This window comes from Abrus precatorius, unplaced genomic scaffold (genome assembly GCF_003935025.1).
Source record: "Abrus precatorius isolate BTA unplaced genomic scaffold, Abrus_2018 Scaffold6, whole genome shotgun sequence".
NCBI lineage: Eukaryota > Viridiplantae > Streptophyta > Magnoliopsida > Fabales > Fabaceae > Abrus > Abrus precatorius.
This window is the reverse complement of record NW_020874406.1, coordinates 1335935-1349952: the sequence shown is the minus strand read 5'-3', so window position 1 is coordinate 1349952 and position 14018 is coordinate 1335935.

Below are 14018 nucleotides of genomic sequence, written 5' to 3'. Positions count from 1 at the left end.
GCTTTGAAATATCCCATTGATGATAACACATGTATGAGAATAGATACATTGGATTCTACGATCACTCCTTATTCTTTGAATGGATTTGATGAAATTTCTGTGTTGAGAGAAACCATAGCTGCAGGAAATACTAAATCTCTGCATTTTGAAGATGAAAACGTATTTGAAATGGAGCAGCAATTGGAAACTCTACCTATTTTAATACCTGCAGAAGAATAAATCAAAGAGGAGTTGAAAAATGAAGGAGAAGAAGAGAAAAGTCAGAAGCTGGAATTAAAGCAACTTCCATCTCACTTGAGATATGCATTCTTGGATCATAAACATGAAAATCCAGTTATCATAAGCAATGAACTCAAGGAAGAAGAGGAGGAGAAGTTGCTGAGAATTTTGAGAACCCATAAATTAGCAATAGGGTGGAACATCTCAGATTTAAAAGGTATAAATCCATCCTTTTGTAAGCACATAATTTTATTTGAAGAAAAGTTTAAACCAGTTGTGCAGCCTCAAAGAAGATTAAACCCTGCCATGAAGGAAGTGGTAAGGAATGAAGTCATTAAACTATTAGATGCAGGGATCATATATCCTATTTCAGACAGCAGTTGGGTAAGTCCTGTGCAAGTGGTACCTAAAAAGGGTGGAATGACTGTAGTACCAAATGAAAAGAATGAGTTGATACCCACAAGGACTGTCACAGGATGGAGGATGTGTATAGATTATAGAAAGCTGAATAATGCAACTAGAAAAGATCATTTTCCTCTACCTTTTGCAGACCAAATGCTAGAAAGGTTAGCTGGACATGCATTTTACTGCTTTTTAGATGGATATTCTGGCTATAACCAAATTGCTGTAGATCCAATTGATCAAGAAAAAACTGCTTTTACTTGTCCTTTTGGAATATTTGCATATAGAAGAATGCCTTTTGGGCTATGTAATGCTCCAGCTACATTTCAAAGGTGCATGTTAGCTATTTTTTCTAACTTGGTTGAGAAAATAATTGAGGTATTCATGGACGATTTTTCTGTTTTTGGGAATTCATTTGATGATTGTTTATCTAATTTGTCCATTGTTTTGCAGAGATGTCAAGACACCAACTTGGTGTTGAATTGGGAGAAATGTCACTTTATGGTGCAAGAAGGAATAGTGCTTGGCCATAAGATTTCAATTAGAGGGATGGAGGTTGATCAAGCTAAAATAGAAGTGATTAGTAAATTACCTCCACTTGTGAATGTGAAAGGAATTAGAAGTTTCTTAGGCCATGTTGGGTTTTATAGGAGGTTCATTAAAGATTTTTCTAAAATTTCCAAATCTCTAAGTGACTTGCTTGTAAAGGATGCATCATTTGTATTTGATGAATCTTGTATGCATGCTTTTACTATCTTAAAAGAAAAACTGATTTATGCTCCAATTCTTGTTAAACCTGATTGGACTGTACCATTTGAGCTAATGTGTGATGCAAGTGACAATGTAGTGGGTGCTATATTAGGACAAAGAAAAGATAAAAGACTACATGTGATTTACTATGCTAGTAGAGTCCTAAACTCTGCACAGATTAATTACACAACCACTGAAAAAGAGTTGCTTGCTATAGTATTTGCTTTTGATAAATTCAGGTCTTATTTAGTAGGGTCCAAGGTTGTGGTATATACTGACCATGCTGCTCTGAAATATTTGTTTTCTAAGCAGGATGCTAAACCAAGATTGCTGAGATGGATTCTACTACTTCAAGAATTTGAGTTAGAAATTTGAGATAAGAAAGGAAAAGAGAATGGTGTTGCAGACCATCTATCCAGAATTCCATTGGACACATTGCCATCAAATTATTTGGATATTAATGAAGAATTTCCTGATGAAAAGCTGCTAACTATGGATGAATTACCTTGGTTTGTTGATATAGCGAATTTTAAGGCCACTCAGCACATTCCAAAGATAATGAATTGGCAGCAAAGAAAGAAATTTCTTCATGACAGCAAGTTCTATATTCGGGAAGATCCTCATCTATTCAAAATTGGAGTAGATGGCATTTTAAGAAGATGTATTTCACAGAAAGAACAAGCTGATATCCTATGGCATTGCCACAATTCAGATTATAGAGGCCATCATGGTGGATCAAGAACAGCTGCCAAAGTATTACAAGCTATATTTTTCTGGCCTACATTGTTTAGAGATGCAAAAATTTATGTAGAAAACTGTGATTAATGCCAAAGAGTTGGTAACATTTCCAAAAGACATGAGATGCCTTTGAACAATATCTTGGAGGTGGAACTGTTTGATGTATGGAGAATAGACTTTATGAGACCCTTTCCAACTTCTTTTTCTCATGAATACATACTTGTGGTAGTGGATTATGTGTCTAAATGGGTGGAAGCTATACCAACCAGAACAAACGAAGCCAAAGTGTTGATTTCCTTCATAAAGAAAAACATTTTTTCAAGATTTGGAGTGCCAAGAATTCTGATTAGTGATGGAGGATCACACTTCTGCAACAAATACCTTGATAATGTTCTGGATAAGTATGGAGTAAACACAGAGTAGCAACTCCTTATCATCCTCAAACAAGCGGACAAGTGGAAATTTCAAACAGAGAAATCAAGAAGATCTTAGAGAAAGTAGTCAGTAACTCAAGAAAAGATTGGTCAAGGAAGCTTGATGATACATTATGGGCATATAGAACTGCATTCAAAACACCAATTGGTATGTCACCATATCAATTAGTGTTTGGGAAATCATGTCATTTTCCTGTGGAACTTGAACATAGAGCATATTGGACTACTAAATGGCTGAATTTTGATTCAACCAAGGCTGGAGAAAAAGAGTGTTACAGCTACATGAACTAGAGGAATTCAGACAAATTGCATATGAAAATGCAAAACTGTATAAAGAAAGGACTAAAAGAATACATGACAGATTCATCTTGCAGAGAGAATTCAGACCAGGGCAGCTAGTTCTACTATTCAACTCTAGATTGAAGTTGTTTCCTGGAAAACTCAAGTCTAGATGGTCAGGACCTTTTATGGTAAAGGAAGTATCTCCGTTTGGTGCTGTGTTACTTGAAGATGAGAGAGAAGGGAGAAAGTTTAAAGTCAATGGTCAAAGACTGAAGATTTACAATGGAGGAGAATTCAATAGGAACACTTTTTGCATTAACTTGGTTTCTCAGCAGTGAGGAACATTTAACGTCAAGCTAGTGACGTTAAAAGAGCACTTTGTGAGAGGCAACTCACATTTCTGAACAATTTTTACTCTATTTGCAATTTACTTAAACTTTTGTTAATTCTTTATTTCAATTTCTGCAATTTTCTGATTTTAATTCTATTTTATATGTGTTTTAGGAATAATGTGTTGATTCAATGAAGGTTCATGTTGTGGATGCATAAATAGGATGACTGAAATTGAATGCATGAGGCAATTAAGTTTCTAAGGAGCTTTGAATAACAAAATGAGTCACTATTTTGCAGAAAAGTGATCACGCATAGCTTCAATTACAAGGTTCTATTATGAACAATCACTTTTGCTGATGAAAGTGATCATGCAGAGGAGCAAGGGACGACACCCTTCTCTGGAACAATCACTTTTGCTGATGAAAGTGAACACGCAGAACCCTTTGGAAGACACCCTTCTCTGGAACAATCACTTTTCCTAGTGAAAGTAACCACGCCCAGGCTTAAATAGAGGTAATATGATGCGCGTAGTTACTTTTTCCAATAATAGTGATCACGCACATGAGTAATGTGTAGTTGCAAGTTAAGGTTGATGCGCGTTACCACTTTTTTTAGGAGTAATCACGCAGAAGGATACTACTTGCGCGTGATCACTTTTTCCAGAAAAAGTGAACACGCGCAGTTCATTTCAAATTACTCAATGCAAAGCCCTCTGGAACGTTCACTATTTCTAGCAATAGTGAACACGCGCATGCTATTTACCCTCAAAGTGTTCATTTTTGCCAGAAAAAGTGAACACGCACATAGCATTATCTCTACAACTTCCATTTTTTTTGAAAAAAGTGGCCATGTGCAGTAAGCGTGTCCATTAAAATGCATAAAAGGAATCATGCAGAGCCATTTTCAGAATCTCAAATCTTCATTTCTTCATCTCATTTCTCAAATTCTTGATCTTTCTGACCTTTTGCTGAACAAAATTTGTTTCTAAGCAATCAATTGAAGTTCATTCTGCACATTTCTCCAAATCCAGGTCAGTATTCTACTTCTCTGATTTAGAAATTAGGGTTCTTCATTTTGCAGAATTGTGGAAAACACTGAGTAATGGAAAAATAGAAATTTTCTTGTTAATAACTAATCTATATATGCAATTACAAGGCAATGTAGAGTAATTCTCACTTCAATTGATAGATTTTTACATGAAAGAAACCTATATTGACAGATTGCATGAGTTAACCTTAGGACTTAAAGTGAAAAATAGCTTGAAAGAAAATTTCTGCATAAATGTAACTCTTGAACTCTAGCATTTTGCATTCAAAATCATGAAAATCTGAGTTTAAATGCTTCAAGGAACCATATTCTGCATTGTTATGATATTCTTAAATTCTGCATTATTCATATTCTGCTATTCTGAAATTGAAAATGTCCTGCATTGCATTGCATCCATGTCTTTCAGTGTATTGAAATATTCTTTTTATGCAGAAAATTTTAAAAAAAATGGTAAGGACATCAGACAACACTCCAGTTGGCTCTTCTAGAGGTACTCCTAGAACAAAGAGAGGAAGATTAGCAGGAGCTTCTTTATCAAGGCCAAATCCTCAACATGATCCAAGGTTCAGGAGCATAGCTCATGAGAATTATTTCAGAGCTAATATCTTGAGAAGAAAGATTGTCCAAGATAGAGCAATTGAGATAGCTGAAGACCATTATCCAGAATACAAGGAGAAAATTCAGAAAAGAGAATGGGAATCCTTCTGCACGATGGCTAGCATTGGCTGGAGAGACATTACACAGGAATTTTATGCCAATGCCATGAGATTCAAGGGAGATCAGCTGCCTAAATACCATTCAATGGTCAAGGGGACAATAGTTGATTTTTCTGCTGCTAACATCAATAGAGTCCTCAACATTAAGACTCAAAAGCAACCTGGGAAACAAGACTTTAAAGTGTTCAGGGATGTTGAAGACAAGGACTACGTTCAAGTCCTTGAGAGGATGGGGAAACCAGGGACTACTTGGGAGTTAAATCTATCAGAAAAGCTCAAATGCATCACAACCAAGAACCTTTTGCCCTTTGCAAAAGTGTGGAGCACATTTATTTTGAGTTCATTTATGCCTGTTAGGCATAGCTCCACTCTAGCAGTGAAGAGAGCTGAACTCATATATGCTATAGTTAATGATTTCTATATAGATGTAGGAGAAGTGATTAGTGGATGCATTCTGGACATCCTCAAGAGAAAAAGAGATTCTCTAGCTTTCCCTTCTTTAATAACTATTCTTTGTGAGGATGCAGGTATTGAAATTGGAGATTATCAAATCAAAATTAGAGCTGCACCTCCAATTACAGTAACTATGGTGAAGGAGATTTATGCTACTGTCTCTTGCACATCAACAACCCCAATTCCCTCCCAGTATAAAAGAGAGAATCCAACCACAATGAAGGAGAAGATAGCTTTCATGGCTGAAAGACAAAACTCCTTAGCTGAGAGGCAGAATGAGTTGCACAGCAGTCTGAAGGTTGGCATCATGCTTCTTGAAGGTGTTCTCATGAACATTGGTCAAAAGATGGGCATGACCAAAGAAGACTTATACCATACTCCAGATCAAGCAGAGAATGCCCAATGCCTGAGGTCAACTGTTTTCAAAGACCTCCCCATCTACAGAACTCATTTTCCTCCACCAACAGCTGCTGCAGAAGAGGAAGAAGAAGATGATGAAGATGATGATTTGGAAGATGAGGATGAGGATGAAGATGAAGAGTAGATTAGGAATTTAAATTTCTGTCCTTAGTTTAATTTTTGTAAAAAGATTGTAATTAGAATTTCAAACTTTTGAGTGCTGTAATTACATTTTAGTTTTATTTTGGTTATGAACAATTCTGTTTTAAATATCTACTAGCTTTGATTTTTATTGAATTTTTTTTTATCTGATAATTGATGAATAACTTGTGATGTTTTTGTGCAGACCATACTCTCAAACTCTGAACAAGGAGCGCATGGAATGATTGAAATATGCACAGCTACCATGAAAGGGAGGTTTAATTCTGTACCTCTATTTTCATGTGTACAACTTACATTTTGCATAAAATATTCATAAGTTAGAAAAATATTAAACTGCATTAGATTTTGTTTTCTTGATAAATAAACCTGATTTTCAACTGATTGAAATTCTGATTGTTAAATTATATAAGTTGTTTTTCCCATTCTTAACATGATTGTCATACTTGTATTTTTAAAAAATAAAGCAGTCTTGCCATTTTATTCATACAAATTCTTGAAGTAAATAGTGAACTGAATTGATGAATATTATCCATTTACTTCCTTGGTGAGACTTGAACCTTTTCATTCATTGATGTGTGACTGATCTCAAATTCTGATTTACTCTCTAGAACTTGCTTTGTTTCTTAACTGAATATGCTGTTTTGCACTAATCACATAAAGGATGGAGGCCATTATTCAGATTTACCTAGTGAGCCAAATAGACTGCCTTTCATTCTTGAATGTCCTTGTTAGCCTCTTTGAGCTGATAGCCTTTCTTTGATTAACCTCAATACAAGCTTTTCTAGAAAAACCATTTTACCTATTCAAATAGAAAAGAGGCAAATTGAGTTGAATCAAAGATAAGTTTTAAAACTAAGTTTGGGGTAACATCATGTTTCTAGTGCATTACTTGAGGACAAGCAATGTTCAAAGTTTGGGGTAGAAAAGGATTAAGAAAAGGATTGAAATGAATTAAGAAAGTAAGAAAAAGTCATGCAGAGAAAATATGAAAAAGAAGTAAAAAGCTACAAGTAAAAATAGAAAAATGAAAAAGAAATAAAAAGAAATCAGCAAATCAAAAAGGAAAATGAAATTGGTAGATAATTTTGCAAAAATTTAAACTGTGATTGAAAGTTGATTAAGAATAGAAACAGTTGACGCAGCCCTTACTAAGTTTAAAAACTTATCTACTCAATTTGCATCTTTTTCTGTTTGAAATTAGCTGCATTGATATCCTGAATTCATTGAAATCATACCTATCCCTGAGCCTTAATATTACCTAAAAAGTCCTCTTGATATGTGATTAATTGTAAATTTGCAAAGGAGGTAGAGAATATAGGCAAGCTTATGGCAGAGTTTGATGAATTTGGTGATGATGAGAGCAAACACAAGCTTAAACACTGATTGAGTTAGAGAAACACTTTCTGAGAGCTGTGATAATATTTCTCAACTCTGTTTGCATGTAGCTTTAATGATTTGCTTGATTGAAATAAATGAGATTGTGCAGCAAACAGATAAGTCAAGTGTGACTATCATGATGAAGAATTGGTGAATGACTTATTGAGAAAACAATTAGAATTTACACCCTTGATATGCTCTAATTTGCTTGAGGATAAGCAAAAATTCAAGTTTGGGGTAGTGATGAATCCATATTTTACTAATATTTTACAATAGTTTTTAGTGCAATTAATAAAGAAAACATGCTAGAAATAGTAGAAAACCCTTAAAAAAATAATAAAATGTTGCATGTCACTTTTAAACATAGTTATTTTAAAATTCATTGATTTTCTATGTAAAAAGTGACATTTCAAGTATGCTTTTGTAAGGAATTCTGAGCTAAGTTCATGAGGATTGGATGATCAAAGGAAAAATAGAAGAAAAGTAGCAAAAATTGGAGGAAAGAAGTTGATAATTGAAGAACAGCCTCTGAGTGATCACTTTCGCTGGTGAAAGTGATCACTCCAGAACCATAAAATGAAGAAGAGCTTCTGCGTAATCACTTTTGCTGGCAAAAGTGATTGTTCTAGAGAGGTTGCAATGAGAAGAGCTTCTGCGTGATCACTTTTTCTGGAAAAAGTGAGCGTTCCAGAGAGTCCTCCAAGAAGAGTAGCTGTGCGTGTTCACTATTATCCACAAAAGTGAACACGCGCAAGAAGGTAGCTTCTGCGTGTTCACTATTTCTAGCAGAAGTGAACACGCGCATGACATTAGTAAGGGAAGCTTCTGCGTGGCTACTACTTTCAACAAAAGTGAACACTTTGAAATGCGCGTGGCTACTATCACCAGCAAAAGTGAACACGCACAAGTGGAAATGAAGAATTAGCCTCTGCGTGATTACTATTGCTGGAAAAAGTGATCACGCCAGCAGAGCGGGAATTCTATAAAAGGCAGTTAGCTCAGGAATTAAAAGAGTTTTTGTTCATTTTTTATTTTCCATTTGTTTTTGTTGTTGAGAGAGTCAGAGAGGGAGATTGAGGATGAACACCAAGCTTCATTTCTTGAGGGATCAGATTGGAGATTGGCTTGAAGATGTTTCTTCTTTGTTCATTCTCTTCTCCTCTTCTCTTCTCTTCTCTTTTTGTAATGTTTGCCTAAACTCTTTGTGGTTAGGAATTGTGAATCTGAAATGGAAATGTTGAATTGATTTTGGATCTGAACTTTGAGTTTTGGATTGGATTGAGTGATTGATTCTGCTGTTAAACTAGTGATTGAATGGAAATTTGATCAACTAATCATAGAGGAACTCTTATCAATGGAAATTGAATTTGTTTCTCAGATCTGAATTAATTGCCAAGGTTATTGGTTTCTTAGGGATAAGATATCTTAATCTTGCAATCTTTTGGTTTCTCAAACTTAATGCAGTATTTGATTGGATTAGATCTAAGGGATTAGAGTGATTTGATTAGATGTTAGATTCATTGAGGCAAGGGATTGTCCTTTGATTAATATAACGTGAAACTGATTGTCATTCCATCTAAATGCTTGAAAGTTTAGAACTTTATTGATTCAATGTTGAAGTTTTGGTGAAACAATTTCCTAACTACTTTTTCTACATCTGTTTACTATATACTTTTGTACTAACCGTTCTGTTTTACTTTCTAATTTCGTTTTTGATACATTCATACCAAATCCATCTGAAATTTGTAAAGTTCAACTAATTGTGATCTTGTGAAGTGGTAATTGAGAACTTTATTCCCTGAGGACGATACTTGGAACACAATTTGATTCTAAGAATTTTTTTATAACTTACTACAACAACACTAGTACACTTGCTAGTCAGTTTACTTTCAGTGCAATAGCAATTGTAAAAGTAACAAGTTTTTGGCGCTGTTGCCGGGGAATAATTTGTTTCAATATCATTAGTAACAGGAAAATAACTAGATTGAGCATTTGTTTCTTTAAATTTTCTGCAAATATTACATTATATGTGCAGTTTTCTATTTTCATTATACTATATCTGTGTTTAGTTGTATATGCGTGGCAAAAACAAAAATAAATCTACTCTTGTCTTTGATCCTGACATTGATAGAACTCTTAGGAGATTAAGAAAAGAGACTAGAGCAGAGAGATCTGTAGGAAGTGACAGTGATCTAGAGGTTATACATTCTCCATAATTTCAAGTCACTTCTTTTGCAAATAGGAAACATTCACCTTTTAGACAACCAACTCCAAAAGTTGAAATGGCAGAACAACAAAGAATGAGAACACTAGGAGATTATGCAATTCCAGATATGCAAGGCTATAATTCTTCAACTGTTAGACCAACCATTCAAGCCAATCATTTCGAGATAAAACCAGCCTTACTTCACCTAGTGCAGCAGGACCAATTTTCTGGTGGAATTTCTGATGATTCTAATCTGCATTTTTCTAATTTTCTGCAGTTGTGTGATACTATAAGGATGAATGGAGTAAGTAAAGATGCTATAAGTTGCAAAGGCCATATCTTTCATCTGTGAGCTCCTTTTTATAGAAAACTGGAGTCCATAGTGAAGCCCCTGACAAGATCTTCGAAATGAATCAGGAATCGACTCAAAACTCGTCCCTCAGCTCAAGATATCGTCGAAACAGTAAAATGAGGCTGAAAGTGAAACCGTGTGAAACAAGTTGCGAAGGCCATAACTTTCATTTGCGAGCTTCATTTTTTGTACAAGCAGAGTCCTCGTCTTGAAACCCGGCCCGTAGCTCGAGATATCGTTGTAACAGTAAACGTTGCCTGGAAAGGCTTAGAATCTGGAGGAGTGCAGCCGGTTGGAACAAATTGTGAAGGCCATATCTTTTAGGTTCGAGATCCGTTTTCTGGAAGACAAGACTCCAGAGTGAAGGCCCTAACGAGATCTTTGAAATGAATCAGGAATCGGCTCAAAACTCGTCCCGCAGCTCGAGATATCGCCGAAACAGTAAAATGAGGTTGAAAGTGCAGCCAAGGAAAACAAGTTTCGAAGGCCATAGCTTTCATCTGCGAGCTCTATTTTCTGTAAAACTAGATTCCATAGTGAAGCCCAGAAAAGAACTTTGCAACAAAAAAAGAATCATCTCAAACCTCGGCCCGTAGCTTAAGATATTATCAAAAAAGTAAACATTGCCCGAAAATGCTCAAAATCTGGAGTAATGCAGCCAGCTGAAACAAACTGTGAAGGCCATATCTTTGAGGTCCAAGATCCGTTTTCTGTACAACAAGACTCCAAAGTGAAGCCCCTGACGAGATCTTCAAAATGAATCACGAATCTGCTCAAAACTCGTCCCACAGCTCAAGATAATGTCGAAACAGTAAAACGAGGTTGAAGGTGCAACCGTGTGAAACAAGTTGTGAAGGCCATAGCTTTCATCTGCGAGCTTCGATTTCTGCAAAACTAGAGTCCATTGTCAAATCATAGAAAAGAGCTTCGCAATAGAAAAAGAATCATCTCGAAACTCGGCCAGTAGCTCGAGATATCGTCGAAACAGTAAACGTTGCCTTGAAATGCTCAAAATCTAGAGGAGTGTAACCAGCTGGAACAAACTATGAAGGCCATATCTTTCAGGTCCGAGATCCGTTTTCTGTAAAACAAGACTCTAGAGGGAAGCCCCTGACGAGAACTTCGAAATGAAGCAGGAATCGGCCCAAAACTCATCCCGCAGCTCGAGATATCGCCAAAATAGTAAAATGAAGCTGAAAGTGCAGCCGTGTGAAACAAGTTGCGAAGGCCATAGCTGTCATCTAAAAGGTCTGTTTTCTGCAAAACCAGAGTCTATAGTAAAATCCCAGAAAATAGCTTCGTAACAAAAAAGGAATTATCTCGAATATCGGCCCGTAGCTCGAGATATCGTCAAAAAAGTAAATGCTGCCCGAAATTGCTCAAAATCTGGAGGGGTGCAGCCAGTCAGAACAAATTGTGAAGGTCATGTCTTTCAGGTGCGGGATCCGTTTCAGCAAAACCAGACTCCAAACTAAAACCCCTGATGAGATCTTTGAAATAAATCAAGAGCCGGTTGAAAACTCGTCCTTCTGCTCTAGTTATCACCGAAACAATAAAACGAGGCTGAAAGTGCAGCCGTGTGAAACAAGTTGCTACAGGCCATAGCTTTCATCTGCGTCCTCCATTTTCTGCAAAAACAGAGTCCATAGTCAAATCCCAGATAAGAGCTTCACAACAAAAAAAAAATCATCTCAAAACTCGGCCCGTAGCTCGAGATGTCGTCAAAAAAGTAAATGCTGCCCGAAATTGCTCAAAATCTGGAGGGGTGCAGCCAGTCAGAACAAATTGTGAAGGTCATATCTTTCAGGTACAGGATCCGTTTCCGCAAAACCAGACTCCAAACTGAAACCCCTGATGAGATCTTTGAAATAAATCAAGAGCCGACTGAAAACTCGTCCTGCAGCTCGACTTATCACCAAAACAATAAAACGAGGCTGAAAGTGCAGCCGTGTGAAACAAGTTGCTAAAGGCCATAGCTTTCATCCGCGTCCTCCATTTTCTGCAAAAACAGAGTCCATAGTCAAATCCCAGATAAGAGCTTCGCAACAAAAAAAAATCATCTCAAAACTCGGCCCGTAGCTCGAGATATCGTCGAAATAGTAAACATTGCCTAGAAAGGCTCAGAATCTGGAGGAGTGCAGCCAGCTAGAACAAACTGCGAAGGCCATATCTTTTAGGTTCGAGATCTATTTTCTGGAAAACTAGACTCCAGAGTGAAGCCCCTAACGAGATCTTCGAAATGAATCAGGAATCGGCTCAAAACTCGTCCCGCAGCTCGACATATCGCCGAAACAGTAAAATGAGGTTGAAAGTGCAGCCAAGGAAAACAAGTTGCGAAGGCCATAGCTTTCATCTGCGAAGCCTGTTTTCTGCAAAACTAGAGTCCATAGTGAAGCCCAGAAAAGAAATTTGCAACAAAAAAAGAATCATCTCAAAACTCGGCCCGTAGCTCAAGATATTGTCAAAAAAGTAAACATTGCCCGAAAATGCTCAGAATCTGGAGTAGTGCAGCCAGCCGAAACAAACTGTGAAGGCCATATCTTTGAGGTCCAAGATCCGTTTTTTGAAAAACAAGAATCCAGAGTGAAGCCCTTGACGACATCTTCGAAATGAATCAGGAATCTGCTCAAAACTCGTCCCGCAGCTCAAGATAATGTCGAAACAGTAAAACGAGGTTGAAGGTGCAACCGTGTGAAACAAGTTGTGAAGGCCATAGCTTTCATCTGCGAGCTTCGATTTCTGCAAAACTAAAGTCCATTGTCAAATCATAGAAAAGAGCTTTGCAACAAAAAAAGAATCGTCTCGAAACTCGGCCCGTAGCTCGAGATATCGTCGAAACAGTAAACGTTGCCTGGAAATGCTCAGAATCTAGAGGAGTGCAACCAGCTGGAACAAACTACGAAGGCCATACCTTTCAGGTCCGAGATCCGTTTTCTGTAAAACAAGACTCTAGAGGGAAGCCCCTGACAAGAACTTCGAAATGAAGCAGGAATCGGCCCAAAACTCATCCCGCAGCTCGAGATATTGCCGAAACAGTAAAATGAGGCTAAAGTGCAGCCGCGTGAAACAAGTTTTAAAAGCCATAGCTGTCATCTACAAGCTCTGTTTTCTGCAAAACCAGAGTCTATAGTAAAATCTCAAAAAAGAGCTTCGCAACAAAAAAGGAATCATCTCGAAACTCGGCCCGTAGCTCGAGATATCGTCAAAAAAGTAAATGCTGCCCGAAATTGCTCAAAATCTGGAGGGGTGCAGCCAGTCAGAACAAATTGTGAAGGTCATATCTTTCAGGTACAGGATCCGTTTCCGCAAAACCAGACTCCAAACTGAAACCCCTGATGAGATCTTTGAAATAAATCAAGAGCCGACTGAAAACTCGTCCTGCAGCTCGACTTATCACCAAAACAATAAAACGAGGCTGAAAGTGCAGCCGTGTGAAACAAGTTGCTAAAGGCCATAGCTTTCATCCGCGTCCTCCATTTTCTGCAAAAACAGAGTCCATAGTCAAATCCCAGATAAGAGCTTCGCAACAAAAAAAAATCATCTCAAAACTCGGCCCGTAGCTCGAGATATCGTCGAAATAGTAAACATTGCCTAGAAAGGCTCAGAATCTGGAGGAGTGCAGCCAGCTAGAACAAACTGCGAAGGCCATATCTTTTAGGTTCGAGATCTATTTTCTGGAAAACTAGACTCCAGAGTGAAGCCCCTAACGAGATCTTCGAAATGAATCAGGAATCGGCTCAAAACTCGTCCCGCAGCTCGACATATCGCCGAAACAGTAAAATGAGGTTGAAAGTGCAGCCAAGGAAAACAAGTTGCGAAGGCCATAGCTTTCATCTGCGAAGCCTGTTTTCTGCAAAACTAGAGTCCATAGTGAAGCCCAGAAAAGAAATTTGCAACAAAAAAAGAATCATCTCAAAACTCGGCCCGTAGCTCAAGATATTGTCAAAAAAGTAAACATTGCCCGAAAATGCTCAGAATCTGGAGTAGTGCAGCCAGCCGAAACAAACTGTGAAGGCCATATCTTTGAGGTCCAAGATCCGTTTTTTGAAAAACAAGAATCCAGAGTGAAGCCCTTGACGACATCTTCGAAATGAATCAGGAATCTGCTCAAAACTCGTCCCGCAGCTCAAGATAATGTCGAAACAGTA